The sequence below is a fragment of the Pinus tabuliformis genome, chromosome 3_2 (assembly GCF_031772625.1).
Source record: "Pinus tabuliformis cultivar Carrire ecotype Pingquan chromosome 3_2, CPIR1, whole genome shotgun sequence".
Classification (NCBI taxonomy): Eukaryota; Viridiplantae; Streptophyta; class Pinopsida; order Pinales; family Pinaceae; genus Pinus; species Pinus tabuliformis.
The window spans coordinates 1,115,039,230-1,115,048,103 of NC_142302.1; positions in this window are offsets into that span (position 1 = coordinate 1,115,039,230).

Below are 8,874 nucleotides of genomic sequence, written 5' to 3' on the forward strand. Positions count from 1 at the left end.
AACCTGTCTTACAAAAACAAAAGGGCCATTAGGTTAAAAGCGAAAATTTTTATGATTATTGATGATGTGCTTTTTAGGCAGAATTATGATTCAATCGTATTAAGATGCCTTGAGAAACCTGAAGCATAAAAGGTTTTGCAGGAGTTACATGATGGACTAGCAGGAGGACATTTTGGAGCTGACACAACAGCTCACAAACTTATTCATGCTGGATACTATTGGCCCACTCTGTTTAGAGATGCCCACGAGTATGTAAGGAAATTCCGCAATTGTCAAACTTCTAGTGGAAGACAACGAAAACCAGCTTTCCCACTGCAACCAGTCAACATTGAACAACCATTTGAGCAATGGGGATTGGACATCATTGGGGAAATTACTCCACCTTCTTCCAAACAGCATAAGTATATCCTTACCGCTACAGATTATTTTACTAAGTGGGTTGAGGCAATTCCTTTGAAGACAACAAATTCTGAAGCAATCATCGAATTCATAGATCAATTCATCATTACCAGGTTTGGTGTCCCAAATGCTCTTGTTTTTGATAATGCATCTTATTTCTCAGGCAATGCTATGTTTGATTTCGCTATTAAAAGAGGATTTAAATTGAAATATTCTGCTAATTACTATCCCCAGGGTAATGGTTTAGCAGAGTCTACCAATAAAAATCTGATCAAGATCATTAAACGAACTATCGAACAGAATCATAAAAACTGGCACAAATCCTTAATGTTTGCATTATGGGCTGATAGGATAACACAGAAAGCTTCTATAGGATGTTCTCCATTCAACCTTGTATATGGAAAAGAAGCAGTACTACCCACAAATCTTGTTCTTCCTTCTCTAGTCCTAGTTCAGTTCATTGAGGAAAGTCCTTCTTCTTCTATTCAGCTTAGACATGATCAAATTCTAAAACTAGAAGAGGAAAGAGAAAAAGCCAGGGTTATTCATGCCAAACATCAACAAATCATCAAGGCAGCTTTTGATTCAGTCTCATCTGGTTCAAAACAATTTCAAGTCGGTGATTTAGTTCTGAAATGGGACAAAGCCCATGAGGACAAGGGAAAACACACCAAGTTCCAAAAGATGTGGCTTGGACCATTTCAGATCTGTGAGAAGATAAGCCATTTGACCTTCATATTGCAAGACTTATCAGGTTTGAGAGATTCTCTACCTGTTAATGGCCTTATCTTGAAAAAATTCTTTAATTGAGGAGGTAACCCCTTCTCTTCTTTCTAGTTTAATAGAGTTTTGTAGTTTGTAGGATTTTTAGAAAATAATGTTGTAAGGTATCTTCCATTGACCTTTGCTGTGTTTGAAAACTTGATTCACAGAAGTAGTATGATATTTGCTTTTAAAATAATAGAAGTCATAACCAAAAGGGATAATTTCTAGAAAACTAGGTATCATTGTATTCTGAAACCACACTTCAAGTTTTGTGAACTCCTCTCAAAATTTAGAAGTATTGTAAATAATTTTCTATTTTCAAATTGGTCACAAAAGGTTATCAATATCAAGATAGAAGCTAATCCAACTTCAGCATCTTCAACTCTTACCCTGTCATCCATCTACTCTTAAGGAGAAAATTGTCCATCCCATTCACCAAAGTTTATGATTACTCAGAGTGTAATTCTAAAAAATTTTTGATATAAAAGATAAGAGGTCTTATTACAAGCCTGCTTACCATGATCATAGGGAAATTGTTTAACCGACATTACCAATACTGCATACCATAACAGGGTAATGGCTTAAGAATTATAAGACAAGGGGTCTCATCATGAGCCAGCTTGTTCGGTTAGATTATTACCAGTGAATGGCATTACCAATAGCTGGCTACCAAACCAGGACAATGGCTTTTTATCTTATCAATAACAGAGAAAGAAAAAAAATACAAAATATGAAAACATATTTTGAATTCATTCTGTTAATCACACTCTTAATAGGATGGGACAATGGACAATAACATGGTTAAAAGGTATCCCTGTCGAAACTATGAACGTTTGCTGGCAGCAGAGGCTCTACCTATGACAGACAAGTTCACTATAAAAGCTGATTTGGAAAGGTTTTCTGTATTATTATTATAAACCAATAGAGGCCTATTTAAAACTTAGAATGTATCTATTTTCTTAAAAAGAGAGGGACTTAGCAAAAAATAGTTTCATTTTACTCGGAATGCATATATACCTAGTTATATTAGAATTTTCCCCTTTGATTAGAACTCTATTTTGAAAAAGTTTAAATATTTCTATACTTTTTAGAGATAACTGTTTCTTCAAGCGAATCGCCAATTGTTGTGCTCTACAACAACCCCCCATTTCATATCATTATTATTCACAAAACTATCATATGAAATGGGTCCCTTTAGATTTTGATTGGTATCAATATTGTATTATTCAAAAAGGTCTGAAAACCAAATGAAAACATTATAAAAAACCTTTTTGAAAAACCCATTTTGATCAAATAAATCAATCTTTTATCATTGCGATAAAGCGATCGCAAGATTGCATATCGCAATGACATAAGGAACATAAGTAAATGGCACATTGGTTTCCGCCGATGCGATATCGCTATCGGCTATCGACAATGCTCTATGCACATTCTTAAAGCGCCCCAGGCCATTCCCCCGATGTGATGCGATATCACTATTGGCAATCGGTGATATACTATCCATGTCTCATGTAATGCCAATACTCCCGATGCGATGCGATATCGCTATCGGCGATCGGGGTTTCAAAAGATGTCAATATAAGAGGTTAAGCTTTCCCCGATGGCCGATTGCGATAAAGCGCAGATTTCAAAAAAAGCCATTAAAATGAAGGGATATTATGATCAATTCATATTAAAAGTTTGATCTGTCGAACAATGATTCACCTGCGCCCAACCGCCAAAACATCTATAGCACGCTTAAACGAATCATTCGGCCGATTAATGATATAATGGGAATTTAAGGATTGGCAGGTTTTAAACGGCCATTTAATGTAATTGTAAGTCCTAAAATCTTCCCATGGATTGTATCCGCGGCCATTTTAAAAGTTAATCTCTCACCACGCATTGATCAATATATCTCATATTGGAGTTTTCATTGCCAATTCTCTGTGTTACGTTTATTTTCACTTCTGTGCAGAATTCATCCAAAGAAGAAAACTCAAGCAAAATGGGGAAGAAATCTAAGAAAACCACAGTCGCTTCCGTTGCGCCAGCCACAGGACAAGCTGTCGCTGATCCCACAAACAAAAAGAAAGGATTGATTTCGGATACTACATTTTCTGGTCTCGGAAAAACTACTTGGCAAAGTACCTACAACTTGATTGAAGCCGAAGAACCTGAAGTAACAACAGTACAAGCTACTGCAGATTCAACTCGGAAATCTGATGGCACTCTAAAGGACTTAGCTGACTCCTTCCTTCATTGGATAGCAGCTAGGGAACAAATTCTTCCATATACAGATGTAGTGCAGTGGGCAATTGAGGAAATCCCAATCATGGATAGAACCTTCAGCACCAGAGACGGGAGAATTTTTGGGTCATTCAAGGCTGATGATCTAAGGCAAATGTATCATTTGCCTGAGCTAGAGAAGACATACAATAAGGCGTTCCTGGAAAAATTCCGAAACGAGAACGAAGTTGAATCCGAACCCATCCGGGATTGGAGGCAAAATTCGGCAAAGCACAAACACGAATCTTCCGGTAAGTACTCGGTTGATTCCTTGGCTTCTCCTTATTGCTACGCTGGAATAATGATGTGTAGATTGTGGGGACTGCACGACGCTTCTAATTTCACTATAGAAATGGTTCCCTTAATGGAAGCGGCATGCAACAGTATAATAATGGATTGGGCCACTATCCTCTCAGATAAACTAGCCACAGCTGTTCTTGAGTTTAGGAATAAGACCCGCATCTCTAAAAGGATAATTCCCCCATTCTATTACAGTGCCTATATTTTAGATACCTTGTGTTTTAATTCTGAATTTCCCGTGCTCGGCTGGAGGTGGACGCCACAAGACCCCATGCCTGTTCACATATACCATCAGAAATTATGGAAATCCTCTTATAAGCACCATTTGTACCAAGTCTGCAATGGCTTTATGTTGCCTATTTATTATTCTATTTTTGATAAACCCGTTCCCAAGATTTCCTACCAAGTTGGGATTGACTTAACAGTGGTAGGGAGATGGTTCGGGGAGGAGAAGTTCACTTATATAAGGGTTTTCGGTAGCCAAGCCGAACCTCATGTCCTCCCTTTATACATACCTGATAAACTGCTGGCAAGGGAAATCGCTTACCAGATCATTGCTGAGAGTGTTACACAGACTCTCAAGAAAAATAAGAAGCAGGGCTGGCTCTCTTTTCCTTTAAGATGAGGTGTCTATACCTTGCATGATCTTAAGCATGCAGAAAAAGAAGCTACAAAGATTAAATCATTAACTCTAGCAACTCTCCCTAATAGGCAATTTGATCCAAGCAAAGTTGCCTATAATGCACTAGAGCAGGCCAAATTGTCAAAATTTGATCATAAAGAAGATATGTTTGATGACCTGTTCTCCTCCGCTGAGTCAATAATGCAGGTTAAGGCATTTGCTAGAATGAAATATCAAGATGAAGGGTTGGTTGAATTTAACAGACTTAGAGAACAGAGGTTGCAAACTTTGCCTCTAGATCTATTATCAACAACCCCAACAACATCGACAAGCGAGCCTGAATGGCAACAGTCAAAGGAACCTCCAGTTACAACAAAAGAACAAGAGAAGCCACAGGAGGAAAATCAGCAGAAGAAAGAGCAAGAAAAAATGCGGGAGGAGACCCAGATGAAAGAGCAGAAACAGACCACCACTGAAGTAAACGTGGATACTCATATTGAACCAAAATTGCTCCAGGAATGGCGGCAATTTGATTCCATTATCAGTGGTCTGGAATGTTCAAAGGACACTGAAACTTCAAAGGCAACAGACACACAAGAAACCACTTCACCACAGGTTCTAAGTGGAACCAGCGGCCCACCCATTTCAAAAGAGGTAGATATAATACCAAAGGACCCCTCCGATCAAATCATTTTGCAGGTAGAAGAGATTCCTCCCTTGGATGTCTTCGACAGCCCAAGACATAAAGTTGTAGTAAAACAACAGAGGAAGAGAAGAAGGCCCGATCAACCTTCCCTTTTCCCAGAACAGACGGTCACGGGCAATGTGGTCTGGAAGGAGGAATTTGACCCCTCCGATGACCTGACAAAACTGTCACAATATGCTGGAGCCTATTCGGCAGCAACAATAGATAAGGCATCGGAGGTGAGTCTTTTACTGAAAACTAAGGATCAGAAAATTTTCTTGTTACAGGCACAGCTGACTGAAGCAAAGTAGAAAGCGGAGCAGGCAGAGCAACAATTGTTGACGCAACAACAATTAAACAGTCAACTAACTCAACAATTGCAGGCAGAAAAACAAAGGATTGACCATAGCGCAATCCAAAAGCAGAAAGAATTGTTAGAGGCCTTGGCGCAATTGAAGGAAGCGAATGAGAAAATGCTGAAATCAAAAGATGAGCAAATCGCTCAACTATCAGCACAGATTGAAAAGACAAAGGGCGTTCCACAAGTAGCCGAATTCAGAGCAGAAGCACTACAGATAAATACTGCATTGATAGCCCAAATTAAGCTTCTATGTCAACAAATCGCCCAGCTAGAGCCACTATGTGAATTAACGGCATCCATAAGTAATAAAGTAGACAAGGCTAGGACTGAATTGGATCAAGCTGAAGAAACGATAGCTACATTTCTCGTCTGGCAAGATACTGATCAAGGACAAGCGGCGAATTTACCAAGGATCTTAGAGTCACATAAAGATATACGCTTTACAGAATGGCAGTCCCAGCTAATGAAACCAGAGAGGACAGTTTCAAGATGCAAATCAACTTCAAGCAATTTAGTTGAATTAGTCAATAACACTCTCTACTTATCAAACATGATTTCCCAATGCACACCAGGAAAATTGACAACAATGAAAAAATTGGAGCAATCATGTTATCCAGATTTAGAGGAAAAGGGGAGATTAATTGCTGGGATTAACAGTTTAACCTGGGATACCTATTGGTTCTTCTTGGTAAAACCACACACACAGAGAGCCGCCCTCAAGTGCCTTACGGATGCAATCGGGTATATTATCCCCGATATTCAGGATGCCACCTATGCCACCCAGCTTAGCTCTCGCCTCAACAGACCACCCGAAGTGGAGCCGATGCTTGCGATAAGTCAGCTCAGATTTAAAGGCAAACAACCTACTTGATGATTCATGCCGCCGACTGCCATATTGCTGAAGAAAATAGGATCAAAATCAATTGATACCAATTAAGTAGGATTTCAGTTTTATAGATAGTTAGATTAATTAAGTATTTATAGACCCTTTCATTGTTTTGGAAAGGGTCGTAAAGTTTTGTACTTGACTTAAAGACTGAAGTTGCACTATTGTGCTTCAGCCATATTCTTTTATGAAACTGGACCAATTATTCTAAATTTGACAAGGAAGCTTTTATGCAATTGTGCACTATTGTCTTTGTTTGAAAGTGTTTCTGCGTTGAAGGAAGAATCACAGATAGCGATTGATATTGGGAGTGTTTATCAGTTCATATGGTACTTTTATCTATGTCTGAATTCATTCTTTTCATATGAATTGTTATTTGATTATCTTTGCTATTATCGAATATATGTATGTGCGTTAACAGCAGTTCTGTATTCCTTCCACTATTGGATGTTTATGGTGTGCTTTTCTTTTAATCATATATGTGTCGATGATATAAATGACAAGTGTAGTAATATTGATTTAATCGCTTTTGCTTAACTATTTAAGCAAAGTAATCCTTGAATGCATTAATGTCCATGTCTGTTAGATGGAGTCATCTATATGCCTGTCCATAGACACAGATCATCAAGCGCTACACTTCAAAGTACAATAGTTCCCGGGATAATTAATAGCTCTTTTATTTTGCTGATAGATTTAGCTATCCGCCTATCATTAGGTTAGTCAATCAATTATCCATTCATCCCGTTTATTCATTGTTGGGAAACTGGTCCCATTATCCCCAGTCGGAGCCACCATTCCAAAAGGAAAAGGAGCTGTACTAAGGTCCGGACCGGGTGGTTATCCCCCAATGTTGTCGCAGTGATTTTCGAGGCATCAACAGGCACCCAAGGGAATAATGTGATGTAATAATGTAATGGGCCATAGTTAATAACTAAAGTGGTTAACCCGCATTATGCAAGGGACCACAAGTAGTTAGAGAATAATGTGATACGCCCATTTTAATGGTTGTATGGTATTGGCAGACCCATGGTTATTACCTATCGTATTGTATGTATAAATCCTATATAGAGGCTAGAGGCTCTCCATTGAGATATTAAGGATTGTTGTATTGACAAGAATATGGTTTGTGGAGTATTATCCTACTTTAAGGAGTGATTGTATAGTGTTACCCTACTTCAAGGGTTTTGATTAATAAAGATATGAAGTCCTATGATCTATTGTGTTATTCTTCTGGCATAGTCACACTTTTAATATTTTTGCAGGTTAGATCCATTACAACCTTAGTGAAGTTCGTGGGAGGTTATTCTGTTTGCAAAATCAGTCTAAATAAGCATGATACATATATACATAATCATATCAATATACCAACATCATGCATGATAACACCAAATGAAAACAATGAGCTCATGCATGAAAATCATAACCAGGACAATGCATGCATAACAACCATATAGACAATGACATGCATGCATGACACACACATTCCACCCATCTAGTCCATGTATTGAGCCATGCTTTGATACCAATTTGTAACACACTCTTCCTGCATTTACACACTTTCATCATCATGCCAGGTAAACATGATATGAAGGATACTATGACATGACTCAACCTCCTAAGTACAATTAAGGAAGAAGAATCGACAAACTAGAACCTTACTGGCCTTCCTCGGGAGCTACAGGACACCAGGAGCTAAACAACCATTCTCATTTCCCAAATCCTGGGCTGGAATGCTTTTTCAATGACCTGGGCTCCAACCCACATGCATGACAATGCCTCCATGTGGTTGAGGGCCTCCAACCACATGCATAAGCCTACCAAGGTGCGGTTATGACCCAAATTCCTCATTTTAGAGGTTGCAGCCACGAATTCTGAGCCTAAATTCCAATTAAGCCTCCATACCACTGCTCATAACTCAATGAGACTGTTTAGAATGATAAATAACATTAGGAAAAAAACATTCATTCCAAAATTGATAAAATAATTGACCTATCCGAGCCTAACCATGACAGTCATTTCGTCAAACATATTGAGAATATGTAATCTACAGGTCATGAATGCATATTTGAACATAAGGGCTGATACTTATGTGAGAATCACTAAGAAGGTCTTATTCCCTCTCATAATAACTGCAACCACATTTATTAGCTCATTCATTTTTTAACCATTCATCAACAAATCAAACCTATCAAGAGCCATAGCTAGAACCTGTTATAGAACCATGCTTATATCCAACATATAACTAGAAAGATAACCATGATAGAACAACATAAAATTCACATAATAAAAATTACAAGTACTCATGAAATACAAGAGGAAAAGATCTCTTATTAATATATGCAAAAGCCAACCAAGTTAGGGACTTCCACGTACCACCCGACCATAGATTGAGCTGAACCAAATATTTCTTTCAACCAATCACCCTCGTGACATATTCCAAGCATGAATGTGGGATTCAAGACATAAACAACTAGGGCTTCCCGAAGATTAAACCACCTCCACCCTCATGCTCCCGCGATCTCGCCAAAATCGGTTAAGAGATCACATAAGAAAACCAATTGTGGTATCTTTGAAGACAATTCCAGGCT